The 17,856-nt window shown below is 38.8% G+C and overlaps 1 long non-coding RNA gene across 4 annotated transcripts in view; it reads left to right on the top strand.

Annotated features, from left to right (window-relative positions):
• LOC143679336 (uncharacterized) overlaps positions 1–3,476 on the top strand; it is a 364,318-nt gene extending 360,842 nt beyond the window's left edge. For all 4 annotated transcript variants that reach the window (XR_013173665.1, XR_013173664.1, XR_013173663.1 and 1 more), the window contains one exon: positions 3,120–3,476. This is a non-coding gene — a long non-coding RNA (uncharacterized LOC143679336). The remainder of the gene's footprint in view (positions 1–3,119) is intronic.
• The last annotated feature ends 14,380 nt before the right edge of the window (positions 3,477–17,856 follow it).

Below are 17,856 nucleotides of genomic sequence, written 5' to 3'. Positions count from 1 at the left end.
TTGTCATTTGGAGATGGAGCAAGCCTAAGAAAGAGTACTTGAAATAGTTTTGCCATTTGTCCTTTTTGTTTTGTTCATTGATTCCCTTGCACAATTTGTGTCAGCATCCACTGAAAAGAAGGATAGTAGTGACTGCTCCTGTGAATGACCGGGGCAAACAAATACGACTCACGGGGCTGAGCGTGGCATTGTCCACGGGACTGAGCGTGGCATGACAATGCCTCACTCACTTCTACACCCTCAATACCTACTAATTTCCCTGGAATGTCAGAAGGTGCTCAATAAATATTTACTTCTTGTTGTATTCTCCGTGCCTTGCTTGAGCTAATGCTGGGTTGGTAGAGGGTAATAGTTAGAGATCTAGAAAGACCATTTTGTGATTCTATAATTCATAATTAAAACCTGCTCTGGAAGTTATTTTTAAGTTTTTAATTTCCTGATAGAAATTTTAGTTACTGTAGAAAGGCTGATTATGAGAGTAATTTCAATAACTAATAATGGAAAACATTTTTAATGGTGTAGTAGTTTACATATTGTGTTCTCTAACATCCAGTATAAATGAGCTTTTCACAATATGTCCTCAGCTGCAACCCAGGCACCAAGTAAATCATCCCTAAACTCACGACAAGATGAGAAAGGAATATAATGCTGTGGTGATTGGACGCATGCATTCTAACAAGTCCAACATTTCTAATCACTTGATCTACAAATATGAAGGAAGCAATGGAAAGGCCAATGATGCATTTGAAAGAGAGGCCACTAAAATCAGAAAGAAATCCTACCAATACACCTGGGTTTTGGTGAAACCAAAAGTTTCATTGATATCTTTCTGGGGAAATTTGAGGTCGGGATGTAAAATGAGGCTAATCACTGAACTTCTAGGACCCAAGTCTTGCATAAAAGCATGGTTACAAACATACCTGGGTGAGTTCTTTTCATTTTTATTGAAGTTGATGGTGAATATGAAGCTTGTATTTAAAAAGGTGACCAGACCAATGAGCATGCAGTTCCTTTTACATACATTCCTACTATTGCAAAAAAGGGAAAGAAAAGATTGCAGTGACCCCTCCATATGCCCCAAGGAGGCATAAGAAAAGGAATAAAGATGTCAGTAAGTACATTGAGGAAATGGGCTACAACTGAAAGTGAGAAGCATTTGTGCCAATTTTTGGTTGGAATGGTGACAACGTGCTGGGATCCAAGCTCTAAAATGCTTGGAACGAGGGTTATAAAATCGTGCACAGTGCTCCTGGAACTAATTGCATTGGATTTCATCCTGCCAACTCATCCAATTTAAGAGCCCCTCCGGATGTCTACAAAATTGGTAGAATTGGTACAGTAGTAAGGGTCAGATAAGGACTCACCTGGTTGGACTAGGCATGGTGGTACATCTTTGCTTCATTCGATGTTAGAGCTGAAGAAAAGTTATTTAGATACTAAAAAGAAGCTCTGTCTGATAACATGGACATGCATGTCATAAACTGCCAGCCAAAATTGTCTGTAATGGTGACGTGGCAGGTGGTAGGAATAGCAAACTACCACAGGGGCTGCTAAGTTCACAGCTCACCATCCTGGGCCACCCAGGCCAGACTCATGCTGACAATGCACCCATGCTGGATTGTCACTTCTCTCCTATTGTCTGAAAGCTGCCTATGCTAAAAGTGGAAGACTGATCCCTCTTGCAAGAAGCTCGTGGAGAGTGCCAAAGTCTTTAAATCTGGTGACGCTGCCATGCTCAGGCAATTTCCTGTGTGTAAGGGCTCATCTCTGAGCAGTGTCCCTGAGAAGTTTGCTATTCATGATATGAAACTGTCTGTGGCTCTAGATGTTTTTGAGTCATTTGTCAAGAAGGCTACTGGAGCTTCCATAGAATTATTCAGAAGACTGGCGAATGATACCAGTGCCTAGAAAATACTTTGGGAGGGAAGAGATATTTTACAAACAACTTGTTTTATGGAATAATAGTTTGTGACAATTGTAAGTTATTAATTCCTAAAATGACATTTTAAGTGGAAATATTGACCAAAAATTTGACACTGAATTTTGAGGGCATTTTAACAAGTTTAATATGATTTTTAAAACACCAATAATGACATTGAAAACAATGACCAAAGGGTTAAGGGTGTTCTGATTGTTTGACTATTCTGTAACTATTGTGTCATGTGTAAACACTTTTCATCCACTTTCTAAGGAACATAGTATATCACACAAGAAACATCATCACAATTGGTATTCACTGTCCCCTCTCTAGACAGAGTGGGCAAAGGAGTGGTGATTTAACAGCCAAGTGACAATATTTATTCTGCATCTGGAGTTGCTCTCTTTAGGTCAGAGTTTTGGTCTTGGGATAAGGTAAGGAACAGAGGAGAGGAAGGGAAAACACATATAGGTGTCTGTACTATAAATACTCTGATGGCAAACAAGAAATGTTTGTCTCTAAGGATCTGCAATCTGACACCTGTCAAGAACACTAAATTCTCTTTTTAAGAATAAAATGGAGCTAAATTGACCTCTTGTCTTGGAGGTTCCTGAAGAGAAAAAGAGAATAAAAATATGGAACCTTTAGAGTAAATAGCTTAAGTCATTTTGCTATGTCTTGCTGAGTATGCTGAGTTTGGTGTCCCGCAGACTGTTTTATCACCTTTTCCTGAAGTTAAATCATCCCTATGATTAATAAGAATTAAAGTCTTCAAGGTTATTTTTTAATACAGTCTAAACAGTATTTACTCTTTAAATAGGATTTACACTTACATCTTTGGTGTTGTCAACATAGTGGCTTTGTCTAGTAAAAAGAAAACTAAAAGCAGGATGGCTAAAAATCATATTTATCAATGAAAGCGAAAAGAAGAAATAAGGTATTAGGCTTCAGATCATATAGGGTGATGACTTATAAAACAAAAAGAAAATGCTTCATTTATTCATTTAATACACTTTCATGAATGCCTTTCTGGTGCTAAGAAATTACGGTAAACACTGGGGTACGATGGTGAGAAGAAATAAAGGAGCTTGCAGTAAGGTAGTGGAAGCTGCAAAGAGTCATCAAAGAAAATGGAAAACTCCAACTTTAATAATAGCTACAAATGGATGCTAACTGGTTCTTATGTATCATGTCTATGCAGATGCTGACCTGATCACGAAGGTCCAGAGACACATTCCTGAGGCGTGATGATGGAGGATGAGGTCTGATGTCCTAATTGTAGTACATCAGATGAAGACCTGGGAGAGGAAAAATGAAGATACTATGAAAGTAACAGTTAATGTCACACATGAAATTTTAGAGTCTAAGGATATGTCAACATACAGTCAAGACAACTGAAATGAGAGTCAATGTTTCTGTCCATAAAACAGTTTTATGTTTGTGGTTGTTCTGTCGACAGCAAATAATCATCTTTTTACTAGTGCTGGAGTTGTCAGCATTCATATGAAAATTGAAGGTACTGTTTAGTAGAGGCTCAAATGTGTGTGACCCTGATCTGTTCTTTTTTTTTTTTTTTTTTTTTTTTTAAAGGAAAGACAGAGAGAAGGAAGGAAGGATAGAAGGAAGGAAGGAAGGAAGAAAGGGAAACATCTTTTAAACATTTTCTTGTTTTATTGTATTCTGTTTCTCCGTTTTTGTTACATGGGCTGGGGCCGGGAATCGAACCGAGGTCCTCCGGCATAGCAGGCAAGCACTTTGCCCGCTGAGCCACCGCGGCCCGCCCCTGATCTGTTCTTTGCATTAACTTAGGAGATGAATGGGCCTAGAAAAAGAAGGAAAACTAATAAATATGGTTCGATTTCTGAATTTTGAAATATAAGAAACTAAAATGCATTTGATCTAAGAAAATATGTTGAAATGTTTCCATCAAATGGAATATAGAATTATGATTTTTAAAAAGACAACTGGGCTCTTTCTCCGCCGGCCCGCCGCGCGGCGCCCACACCCCGCAGCAGCCGACCTGCCCGCCCTCCTTCTCCCCCCTCTTTCTCCTCCTGCTTCAGCGGCTCTCCAATAACCATGGTGCCCTCTTCCCCCGCCTTCACCGGCTCCTCCGCCACCAGCCTCGACAGCCTTGCTGCCCTCACCTTTCCTCCTCCAGAACAGCTACTGGGGGAGTGGAGATAATACAGGGCAGCTCCCGGAGCCACGAGGGAGATCAAAGAGACGGCGTACCCCATCCTGGAACGGCTGACTATCTGGGAGAACCAGCTCCGGTGAGATCACCAAGGGGCACGGGCTTTCCTGGGTGGGACGGCAAGCGACCGGAGTCCCTCCCTTCCACCTTCCCAGACCAGCTGGTAGAATTGGACAGGCAGTTCCCTTAGGCCGCGGCGGCTGGTGCCCCCACCACGCGAGGCCCTTCGGACCAACTGAGATAGTTGGGTTGGAAATCCCCAGACTGCGGAGAACAGTGACCGGGGTCCCTTCCAAACACATGACTCCCCCATCCGGCTGGGAAGAGTGCACTCTCCCGGGCTGCAACAGCTGGCACCCTCCCGCCACGCTTGGTGCCCTGGGCCGACTAGCTAATTCGGCCGGATGCTCTCCCGTGCTGCGGCGGCCGGCGACCCTCCCCGCATTCGGAACCCCAGGCTGGCTGGCATTCTTCCAAGACGCTTCGGCTGCTGAACCTCCCCTACGGCGAGAATTTTCCAGAGTTAAAGGACCCACAGCAACTTTCACTGGTGGAACCCATAGACAAACGTGTGCCACGAACGCCACCTACTGGGCAGGATAAGAAAAACAGAACCCAGAGATTGCACAGAAAAATCTTTCAACCTGTGGGGTCGAACACCCAGGGAAATCTGACTAAATGCCCAGACGACAGCAGAAGATAACGGATCACGCTCAGAAAATTGAACATATGGCCCAGTCAAACGAAGAAACCAATAGTTCAAATGAGATACAGGAGCTGAAACAACTAATGCTGAATATACGAACAGGAATGGAAAACCTCTTCAAAAACGAAATCGATAAATTGAGGGAGGACATGAAGAAGACATGGGCTGAACATAAAGAAGAAATAGAAAAACTGAAAAAACAAATCACAGAACTTATGGAAGTGAAAGATAAAGTAGAAAAGATGGAAAAAAACAATGGATACCTACAATGACAGATTTAAAGAGACAGAAGATAGAATTAGTGATTTGGAGGATGAAACATCTGAATTCCGAAAAGAAACAGAAACTATCCAGAAAAGAATGGAAAAATTTGAACAAGGTATCAGGGAACTCAAGGACAATGTGAACCGTACAAATATACGTGTAGTGGGTGTCCCAGAAGGAGAAGAGAAGGGAAAAAGGAGGAGAAAAACTAATGGAAGAAATTATCACTGAAAATTTCCCAACTCTTATGAAAGGCCTAAAATTACAGATCCAAGAAGTGCAGCGCACCCCAAAGAGATTAGACACAAATAAGCGTTCCCCAAGACACTTACTAGTTAGGATGTCAGAGGTCAAAGAGAAAGAGAGGATCTTGAAAGCAGCGAGAGAAAAACAATCTGTCACATACAAGGGAAACCCAATAAGACTATGTGTAGATTTCTCAGCAGAAACCATGGAAGCTAGAAGACAGTGGGATGATATATTTAAGTTACTAAAAGAGAAAAACTGCCAGCCAAGACTCCTATATCCAGCAAAATTGTCCTTCAAAAATGAGGGAGAAATTAAAACATTCTCAGACAAAAAGTCACAGAGAGAATTTGTGACCAAGAGACCAGCTCTGCAAGAAATACTAAAGGAAGCACTAGAGTCAGATACAAAAAGACAGAAGAGAGAGGCATGGAGAAAAGTGTAGAAAGAAGGAAAGTCAGATATGATATATATAATACAAAAGGCAAAATGGTAGAGGAAAATATTATCCAAATAGTAATAACTCTAAATGTTAATGGACTGAATTCCCCAATCAAAAGACATAGACTGGCAGAATGGATTAAAAAACAGGATCCTTCTATATGCTGTCTACAGGAAACACATCTTAGACCCAAAGATAAATATAGGTTGAAAGTGAAAGGTTGGGAAAAGATATTTCATGCAAATAACAACCAGAAAAGCGCAGGAGTGGCTATACTAATATCCAACAAATTAGACTTCAAATGTAAAACAGTTAAAAGAGACAAAGAAGGACACTATATACTATTAAAAGGAACAATTAAGCAAGAAAACATAACAATCATAAATATTTACGCACTGAACCAGAATGCCCCAAAATACGTGAGGAATACACTGCAAACACTGAAAAGGGAAATAGACACATATACCATAATAGTTGGAGACTTCAATTCACCACTCTCATCAATGGACAGAACATCTAGACAGAGGATCAATAAAGAAATAGAGAACCTGAATATTACTATAAATGAGCTTGACTTAACAGACATTTCTAGGACATTACATCCCACAACAGCAGGATACACCTTTTTTTCAAGTGCTCATGGATCATTCTCAAAGATAGACCATATGCTGGGTCACAAAGCAAGTCTTAACAAATTTAAAAAGATTGAAATCATACTCAACACTTTCTCGGATCATAAAGGAATGAAGTTGGAAATCAATAATAGGCAGAGTGCCAGAAAATTCATAAATACATGGAGGCTCAACAACACACTCTTAAACAACAAGTGGGTCAAAGAAGAAATTGCAAGAGAAATTAGTAAATACCTCGAGGCAAATGAAAATGAAGACACAACATATCAAAACTTATGGGACGCAGCAAAGGCAGTGCTAAGAGGGAAATTTATTGCCCTAAATGCCTTTATCAGAAAAGAAGAAAAGGCAAAAATGCAGGAATTAACTGTCCACTTGGAAGAACTGGAGAAAGAACAGCAAACTAATCCCAAAGCAAGCAAAAGGAAAGAAATAACAAAGATTAGAGCAGAAATAAATGAAATTGAAAACATGAAAACAATAGAGAAAATCAATAAGGCCAGAAGTTGGTTCTATGAGAAAATCAACAAGGTTGATGGGCCCTTAGCAAGATTGACAAAAATAAGAAGAGAGAGGATGCAAATAAATAAGATTAGAAATGGAAGAGGAGACATAACTACTGACCTCACAGAAATAAAGGAGGTAATAACAGGATACTATGAACAACTTTGCGCTAATAAATACAACAATTTAGATGAAATGGACAGGTTCCTGGAAAGACATGAACAACCAACTTTGACTCAAGAAGAAATAGACGACCTCAACAAACCAATCACAAGTAAAGAGATTGAATTAGTTATTCAAAAGCTCCCTAAAAAGAAAAGTCCAGGACCAGACGGCTTCACATGTGAATTCTATCAAACATTCCAGAAAGAATTAGTACCTACTCTCCTCAAACTCTTCAACATAATCGAAGTGGAGGGAAAACTACCTAATTCATTCTATGAAGCCAACATCACCCTCATACCAAAACCAGGCAAAGATATTTCAAAAAAAGAAAACTACAGACCAATCTCTCTAATGAATACAGATGCAAAAATCCTCAATAAAATTCTAGCAAATCGTATCCAACAACACATTAAAAGAATTATACATCATGACCAAGTAGGATTCATCCCAGGTATGCAAGGATGGTTCAACATAAGAAAATCAATTAATGTAATACACCATATCAACAAATCAAAGCAGAAAAATCACATGACCATCTCAATTGATGCAGAGAAGGCATTTGACAAGATTCAACATCCTTTCCTGCTGAAAACACTTCAAAAGATAGGAATACAAGGGAACTTCCTTAAAATGATAGAGGGAATATATGAAAAACCCACAGCTAATATCATCCTCAATGGGGAAAAATTGAAAACTTTCCCCGTAAGATCAGGAACAAGACAAGGATGTCCACTATCACCACTATTATTCAACATTGTGTTGGAAGTTCTAGCCAGAGCAATTAGGCAAGAAAAAGAAATACAAGGCATCAAAATTGGAAAGGAAGAAGTAAAACTATCACTGTTTGCAGATGATATGATACTATATGTAGAAAACCCAGAAAAATCCACAACAAAACTACTAGAGCTAATAAATGAGTACAGCAAAGTAGCAGGCTATAAGATCAACATTCAAAAATCTGTAGCTTTTCTATACACTAGTAATGAACAAGCTGAGGCGGAAATCAAGAAACGAATCCCATTTACAATCGCAACTAAAAGAATAAAATACCTAGGAATAAATTTAACCAAAGAGACAAAAAACCTATATAAAGAAAACTACAAAAAACTGCTAAAAGAAATCACAGAAGACCTAAATAGATGGAAGGGCATACCGTGTTCAAGGATTGGAAGACTAAATATAATTAAGATGTCAATCCTACCTAAACTCATCTACAGATTCAATGCAATACCAATCAAAATCCCAACAACTTATTTTTCAGAAATAGAAAAACCAATAAGCAAATTTATCTGGAAGGGCAGGGTGCCCCGAATTGCTAAAAGTATCTTGAGGAAAAAAAAACGAAGCTGGAGGTCTCACGCTGCTGGACTTTAAGGCATATTATGAAGCCAAAGTGGTCAAAACAGCATGGTATTGGCATAAAGATAGATCTATCGACCAATGGAATCAAATAGAGTGCTCAGATATAGACCCTCTCATCTATGGACATTTGATTTTTGATAAGGCAATCAAGCCAACTCACCTGGGACAGAACAGTCTCTTCAATAAATGGTGCCTAGAGAACTGGATATCCATAAGTAAAAGAATGAAAGAAGACCCGTATCTCACACCTTATACAAAAATTAACTCAAAATGGATCAAAGATCTAAGCATTAGGTCTAAGACCATAAAACAGATAGAGGAAAATGTAGGGAGATATCTTACGAATCTTACAACTGGAGGTGGTTTTATGGACCTTAAACCTAAAGCAAGAGCACTGAAGAAAGAAATAAATAAATGGGAGCTCCTCAAAATTAAACACTTTTGTGCATCAAAGAACTTCATCAAGAAAGTAGAAAGACAGCCTACACAATGGGAGACAATATTTGGAAACGACATATCAGATAAAGGTCTAGTATCCAGAATTTATAAAGAGATTGTTCAACTCAACAACAAAAAGACAGCCAACCCAATTACAAAATGGGAAAAAGACTTGAACAGACACCTACCAGAAGAAGAAATACGGATGGCCAAGAGGCACATGAAGAGATGCTCAATGTCCCTGGCCATTAGAGAAATGCAAATCAAAACCACAATGAGATATCATCTCACACCCACCAGAATGGCCATTATCAACAAAACAGAAAATGACAAGTGCTGGAGAGGATGTGGAGAAAGAGGCACACTTATCCACTGTTGGTGGGAATGTCAAAGGGTGCAACCACTGTGGAAGGCAGTTTGGTGGTTCCTCAAAAAGCTGAATATGGAATTGCCATACGACCCAGCAATACCATTGCTAGGTATCTACTCAAAGGACTTAAGGGCAAAGACACAAACGGACATTTGCACACCAATGTTTATAGCAGCGTTATTTACAATTGCAAAGAGATGGAAACAGCCAAAATCTCCATCAACAGAAGAGTGGCTAAACAAACTGTGGTATATACATACGATGGAATATTATGCAGCTTTAAGACAAGATAAACTTATGAACCATGTAATAACATGGATGGACCTAGAGAATATTATGCTGAGTGAATCCAGCCAAAAACTAAAGGACAAATACTGTATGGTCCCACTGATGTGAACGCACATTCGAGAATAAACTTGAAATATGTCATTGGTAACAGAGTTCAGCAGGAGTTAGAAACAGGGTAAGACAATGGGTAATTGAAGCTGAAGGGATACAGACTGTGCAACAGGACTAGATACAAAAACTCAAAAATGGACAGCACAATAATACCTAATTGTAAAGTAATCATGTTAAAACACTGAATGAAGCTGCATCTGAGCTATAGGGTTTTTTTTGTTTTTGTTTGCTTGTTGGTTTGTTTGTTGTTGTTGTTTTTTACTATTATTACTACTTTTATTTCTTTTCTTTATATTAACATTTTATATCTTTTTCTGTTGTGTTGCTAGTTCCTCTAAACCGATGCAAATGTACTAAGAAACAATGATCATGCATCTATGTGATGATGTTAAGAATTACTGAGTGCATATGTAGAACGGTATGATTTCTAAATGTTGTGTTAATTTCTTTTTTTTTTTTCTTTCCGTTAAAAAAAAGAAAAAAAAAAGATAATAAGGGAAGGTACAGGCAAATTATTTCTGGTAGCTAAACTATGTAGACCTCTCAATTTCCTTATTAAGTACATATAAATTTGATATTTCTTCCCCAAATAAAGCAAAATTATTATTCCAAAAAAAAAAAAAAAAAAGACAACTGGGTTTGGAGTGAAAATATAATCTCTCCATTCAATTACTGGCCCTCACACTGTTTTTAAAGTAGTTTGAGCATGCTAATGTACTAGACGAATGCAAAGGTAAAAATAAAAATATAAACAGAAAAACAGAAGAAAACTGAGACAGGATTCTTACTTCCTTCTGTATTAGATTTTGTGATTGTACTATACTCTCAGTTGCCCAAGTCAAAAACCTAGCATCATTCTTGATTCTCAATTATCATTTCGTTGGTCATAAAATATTGTCAGTTCTATTCTCTTAACATCTTTAAATTTCATTCTAACATCTCCATTACCAATTCCACTCTTTTTCTTTGTTTTCATTATTTCTTATTTGTGTTCCTGTAATATTCCATCCCCTGACTGTACTTGTTCCCCAGCAAACGCATTTTCCATGCTATTGTAACCAGTGCCCTGCTGTTTTTTATCTACTTAGGACCACAAGTGACACATCAGTTCCCCTCACATTTCATTGATGAAAATAAATTACATGAACCCGTTAGAGATGCAATGCTGTGATCACTAAACCATTTTGTTTTACTTGGTTTTTAGGTACACTTCATTTCCTGCAAAATGTATCCTAGTGTAGTTTAGTGAGGATAGGATATTTTCTCTAGCCTAATACCAAAATTTTAATTTACAATGAGAAATTTCCTTCAGAAACTGCAACACATATGATTGCACAGTTACACATTTCTCCCTATAAGTAAGCAATATGCAATATTAAAATATTGTTTAGAAAATTTCATCGTGATTGAGGAATTGGGGGAAAAAAGGAAATTGGATTAATGGAATATTTACAGGCAAGAGGCTAAGATAACTTGATAACTCCAATGCGGATGACCTTGCATTTAGGACTAGGGAGATTTAAAGTCTGTTGCAAAGGTATCACAGCTGTATTTCCCTTCATTAACTTTCCTCTTCTTTGCTTCATTGATAGACCAACTTCTAGGGCTGTGATATATTTTTTTCTTTTACTATACTAACATATTCAGTCATGCTACAGTAAAATTTTCCTGACCAGGAATCAATTCTTTGGAAAATAATTATTTATACCCATGGATATATGTTCATTTTAGGGATTAAGTCTCCAAAGATAATCTTTTAAAAATCATTTTTAAGGTTTTAGTGATTCCTCTCTGTGGGTATCATAGAAAGAAAACAGTAGTATAACCCTAAAGCCAAAAAGAAGATGTACCGATAGTAGAATAAGGACCACTGGCCATGATATGTCAATCTGGTGGGAGAATTTAGGGAGTAGCAAGTCATCCCTATTACCCTCAATCATTCTACATGAAGAAGTCTGCTCCAGACATCTGTTTGGAGAACTGTTTGTCATCTAAGGAAACATGTAGTAAAAATTAAAATTAATTAGGTTAGTATAAAATTTTCAGTCATATAAAAAAAGAAAACAAAGGCAAAAAATATTGCATAGCCCACAGTTATTAAGGAAAATAAATAGAAAAAAACACATTATTTCAGGACATAGACAAATATCTAGAGTTCGTTAACTCTATGTGTATTCTTGGAAGAAGTTGCAGTGATCAATAGAAACCAACATGGGTTCAATAAAACTAAGTCATGACAGATTAATTTCATTTCTTATTTGGCTAGGTTCCCTTAAGAGAAAAAACAGGTGAATGTTGCAGGAAAAAAAAATCTAGCTTTAATGTGATTTCTGACAGACTCTCAGGATATCCTTGTGAGAAAGATAAAGAATAGATGCTGTAGAGAACATATCGTATGTATTTAAAATTGACATAGTTGATTAAACATTCATTCTAGAAGAATGATGAGGAGAAATTTGTATAAGGCTCTGTTTCCATCTCTGTTATATTCAGTGAATTAATTAATGATTGGAATGAAGATATGAGAACCAGAGTTTATCCAATCTACTGGTTGTAGAAACATCAATACAATAAATTAAATATATATTAGGTGCCTATTACGTCCTTAGCACTGTGCAAGAAGAGAAAGCTCATCAATTGAATGCATGTCAAGACAACCAAGAAATGTTAAGCCATTATGAACTCAGTATGAGCATATGAGTGGTTGTTAAAACAAGAAAATGTAACTTGAGCGTACCTGAACTGAGGACAAGCATAGCATAGGGTGAACTGTGGACTCAGCCTCCCTGAGGGTTAGATTACTATTACAGTTTAGATGGGTTTTCCTGTTCTTAGCTGTGTGACTTTGGAGAAGTTTGTGAACTCTCCTAAGCCTCAGTTTTCTCATCTCCAAAATGGGGCTAATACCTGTTAGGCATGGGATTGTTAAAGGATTCCACATAAGACAGTGAGATAAAGCTTAATAGTTTATTGAGAAAGAGAGAAACAGACTGAGAGCAAAGGGAGAGTAGGCAGGTGGGAGCCAGCAAAACCTGCTAATGAAAGAGAAAGAAAAATGACTCCAACTTTCTTTCTGACAGCCTGTGGTTTTAAAGAAAAAGAAAGCATGCCAAGAGAGGTGGGGGGTGACTTGTGGCTGCAGGCATCACCAGAAGATATCAGGCTGGTGCAGATCATGATTTCACACTCATGGTTATCTGGTCTGGCCTCTGGCAGGTGGGGTGATGGCACGTTTCAGTTCACCATCTTGCTGTCACATCAGGTCCTGTCATAAGAGCTCTGAGGGAGAGAAACTGAAGGGCCCCCCCCGCCACAGAATCCATTTTGTATGTCAAGTTTTTTTTTCTGATACCTGACATTAATAAAACTTGACAACACCAACCTCATATGTTTAATTGTGAGGAACATTAAAATGAAACATTTTAAGATGTTATGCACCATGCCCGCCATTGGGCAGTCACTGAATACATATTTGCAATTGTTAGGTCATTATGCAGGTAAAAATGTGCATGTCCTAGACCAGGGGCCATGGGACCTGCATCCTAGTCTTGGCATCTGTAGTGGCTGACCTTGATACTTTTAACCTATCTATAGGTGATTATGCTTAGTTCTGGGTATTTCATTGTATTATGTGTATTGACAAAATGAAATCCCTTCAAAGAAAGGGAACTTTGGTGATAGTAGATCTAGAAACCAGACCATATTCAAAGCATCTTGAAATATGCAAATTAATTAATGCTTTGCATTGTTCAAAAAAATGCATACAATGCAATAGAATAAAAATAGCAAAAGGAGTTGAGGCAAAGGGAAAACGATAAAATGAAGCAGTGACTGATGAATGAATCATAGTTGCATTAATAGATGAAAGCAGGGAAGATTTAGGAGGAGGATAACAATAGGCATCACTAGAAATTGTCTCCTTTATCTGACCTTCACCTCCTAACTTTCCACATAACTTGCCCAGCTGCCCACGCTGCCATAATCCTTTGTCACCATGGAGACATCACACCTATGTACCTCACAAATTACTCACAACCCATCAGTCCTGTGTCTCTCTTTACTTATATATTTTCTAGCTAGATTCTAGGTTTATGTCACAATTGTTTACCCCTTTCTCTATTAGTCATACTCCAAAGCCAAATCAAACCATGGATAAACCACAGTATTTGTGTTTCCTTAGCCCACAAACACAATTTCACAACCACTTTGGCCCACCACAAAACAAACCAATGTTTGTAAGAAAATGTGCTGTATTTCCTTTATTAGATTGATATTACTGCTTAACTATCTTATATGTATTCATCCATTCTTAAACCTCAATGCCCCTTCCTTCCCACTCTCAGCTTCATTCATACTTCACCTAGGAAATTCCAAAACCCTCTTCTTCCCACCGCCCTATCTGATAAGCTACCTGCTACTAACCCTCCATTGTCTATTTCTTCCTTCATTAAATATGAAACAGCGGCTTTTTCTCCTATGAAGTCCAATTCCTTCATACGTACTCTATGTCTTATGCTTCTGCATCGTCTCAAGGAATTCTTTGGTTATGACTTCTCTCTAGTATATCATAAATCTTTTTCTACATGATTATTTCCATGAGTGTGAATCAAGATTTAGTTTCCCATATTCTTTAAAAATTCCTCCCCTGAAATGGAACTCTTTTCAAGTATTTTCCTATTTCTAGAATCCTTTTCAATAGTCTCAATTCTCTAAAGAGAGACACACACCTCTTTGAGTATATTTCATGTGTCACCTCTGTAGTTCTACCCTTACCATTCTATTCAAAATCACTAATAAACACTCATATTGCCACAATCAATAGGCCCTTTTTTTCTGTCATCTTACTGGGTCTCTCAAAAACATTTGGTGGATTTGGCCACTATCATGGTCAGGTTCATGCGTCAACTTGGCCAAGTGGTGGTACCTGTTTGTGTGATTGGGCAAGTGCAGGCCTGTCTGTTGTGATGAGGACATTTCATAGAATTAAATCATTATCACATCAGCTGCATCCATAGCTGATTTCATTTGTAATCAGCCAAAGGGCATGTTTTCTGCAATGAGTGATGCTTAATCTAATCACTGGAAGCCTTTTAAGGAGGATTCAGAAAAGACAGGCTCTTCTTCCTGCTTCTGCCAGCCAGCTTCTCCTGTGGAGTTCATCCAGAACTTCCATTAGAATCGTCAGCTTCACAGCCTGCCTCACAGATTTCGGACTCTGCATTCCTATAGTTATGTGAGACACTTTTATAAATTTTATATTTGTGAGTGTTTCCTGTTGATTCTGTTTCTCTGGAGAACCCTAACTGATACAACTTGGTACCATGAGTGGTTCTTGAATAATCTTAAAAATGGGTTTTTATGAATGATTTTCTACTCTGACTGGACTCAAAGGCACTAAGGACTCTGACTCCCATAATCAAAATGACAGTCCTAATCCATGGAGTGAGTTGGCAAAAGAGATAGTCAAAATATCACCATTTGATTCTCTTAATGCTTCACTAGTATGAAGCCAGGCTCTGGGGGATAATGTTTTTGACACCTTTACAGAGTTCTATGGAAATAGGAGGTATAGTGATGTTGGCTGGTTGTTGTTAGATACACTGGATACATTACGGAGTGAAAGGGATGGACTTAAGGCTTCAAACAAGAAGCTTAAGCACCATCTGACAGATTTAGATGTTACTATGAGTATCCTGAAGGAAAATCTTATTTCCTATGGCTGTAGACTTGAGATCTCTCAAAATCAGACTCAGAATCTTATTGTTAGAGTAGCAACTTTACAACATAAACTGAAATCTCAGTGTTGCATGGTGTCTGCCATTAAAATGAGGCCATTGATTGAAAAGGAGTGAGACACTGAAAAATGGGATAGTGACATATGGATTGATAATGATGTTGGGGGTGAGGTTGAACCCCTAGGTCATGCTGAGTCTCCTCTAGATAACCCTGTACTAGTCTGCCCTGAGGACATAGCCGTCCCACCTCCAGCCTGCCTTGAGGAGATGGCCACCCAACTTCCTCCTGAAGGGATTAGCCCTAGAGTGATTAATACTGTTTCACCAGATAAAACTGCAAATGAATACCCTGAAGCAAATGGCTTGGAAGATATTTCTCATTCTTTTCATGACCCACCCTCACCACCCCTCATTTCTTCCAGACCTATAACTAGACTAAAGTCCCAAAAGGCCCCTAAAGGTGAGGTACAAAGTATCAGACATGAGGGGGTACATTACACTCTAAAGAATGGTGTGAGTTTTCCAATTTACATAGACAGAAATCAGGGGGATATATGTGGCAATGTATTTTAAGGGTGTGGGATAATGGTGGGAGGAATATAAGGCTGGATAGGCTGAATTTATTGATGTGGGCCCACTAAGCAGAGATGCTGCATTCAATGTTTTAGCTTGAGGGGTTAGAAAAGGTACTAACAATTTGTTTGGATGGTTGGTTGAAACATGGATCAAAAGGTGGCCAACATTACCTGAAGTTGAAATGCCAGAACTGCCCTGGTATAATGTAGATGAGGAAATCCACAGGCTTAGAGAGACTGGAATGTTAGAGTGGATTTATCATGCAAACCCTGCTCTTACACCCCAGGAATGTCCAAAGGATGCACCTTTTACCAGAACAGTGAAAAAAATTTTGTGAGACTAGCACCATCATCCCTGAAGAGCTCTGTAGTTGCACTTCTCTGTAGATCAGATATTACTATAGAAACTACTGTCACTGAGCTGGAATCCTTAAACACAATGGGGATGACCAGATACTGAGTTGGCAGAAGCCAGGTGGCAGCACTTAATTGCCAAAGACAGGGTAGATGTGGCTATTATAATAGACAGCAAACTCAAAGCAGGAGACAAAATTTTATGACTCACAGAGATTTATGGCATTGGCTAGTAAATCATGGGGTACTTAGAAGTACAATAGAAGGGCAGTCTACTAAATTTTTGTTCAAGCTGTATAAACAAAAGAGTTCTAGGTCAAGTGAACAGAAGTCTAACCTGAATTACAAAAACACACAGTCATGGCCCCTTAAAAAATTCCAGACTTGAAACAGTTTACAGACCCAGAGTCCCTTGAATGAAGGGGAGGCCACGTCCCTTTGGGGGAGAACCCTGTTACACTGCCCACATATTTATACTGTTAATCTTCCTCCAAGCCTTCCCCAAGGAGACTGATGGCCTTTTACCAGGGCAACTGTACACTGGGGAAAAGGAAATGATCAGATATTTTGGGAATTATTAGACACTGATTCAGAAGTGACATTGATTCCAGGGGACCCAAAACATCACTCTGGTCCACCAGTCAGAGTGGGAGCTTATTGAGACCAGGTAATCAATGGAGTTTTAGCCCAGGTCTGTCCCACAGTAGGCCCACTGGGCCCCTGGACCCATTCGATCGTTATTTCCCTAGTTCCAGAATGCATAATTGGAATAGACATACTGAACTAGCAGAATCCCCACAATGGCTCTCTAACTTGTACGGTGAGGGCTATTATGATGGGAAAGGCCAAGGGTAAGTCACTAGAATGCCCCCTACCTAGCAAAATAGTAAATCAGAAGCAATACCAGATTCTTAGAGGGATTGCAGAGATTATCGCCTCTTGTAAGGACTTAAAGGATGCAGGGGTGATGATTCCCACCACATCCCCATTCAACTCTCCTATTTGGCCTGTGCAGAAGCAGATGGGTCTTAGAGGATGACAGTGGATTAACATAAGCTCAACCAGGTGGTAACTCCAATTGCAGCTGCTGTTCCAGATGTGGTATTATTGCTTGAGCAAATCAATATATCTTCTGGTACCTGATATGCAGCTATTGATCTAGCAAATGCTTTTTTTCTCAATAGCTGTTAGTAAGGACCACCAGAAACAGTTTGCTTTCAGCTGGCAAGGTCAGCAATATACTTTCACTATCCTACCTCAGGGGCATGTCAACTCTCCAGCTCTATGTTATCATCTTGTCCGCAGGGACCTTGATCATTTCTCCCTCCCACAAGACATCACACTGGTCCATTATATTGATGATATCATGTTGATTGGACCTAGTGAGCAAGAAGTAGCAACTACTCTAGGCTTCCTGTTAAGGCATTTGAGTGTCAGAGGATGGGAGATAAATCCAACAAAAATATGGGGGCCTTCTACCTCAGTGAAATTTCTAGGTGTTCAGTGGTGTGGGGCATGTCAAGATATCCCTTTTAAGGTGAAGGATAAG

Source organism: Tamandua tetradactyla, chromosome 4 (assembly GCF_023851605.1).
Source record: "Tamandua tetradactyla isolate mTamTet1 chromosome 4, mTamTet1.pri, whole genome shotgun sequence".
NCBI classification, from domain to species: Eukaryota; Metazoa; Chordata; class Mammalia; order Pilosa; family Myrmecophagidae; genus Tamandua; species Tamandua tetradactyla.
This window is presented reverse-complemented; position numbering and strand designations above follow the sequence as displayed.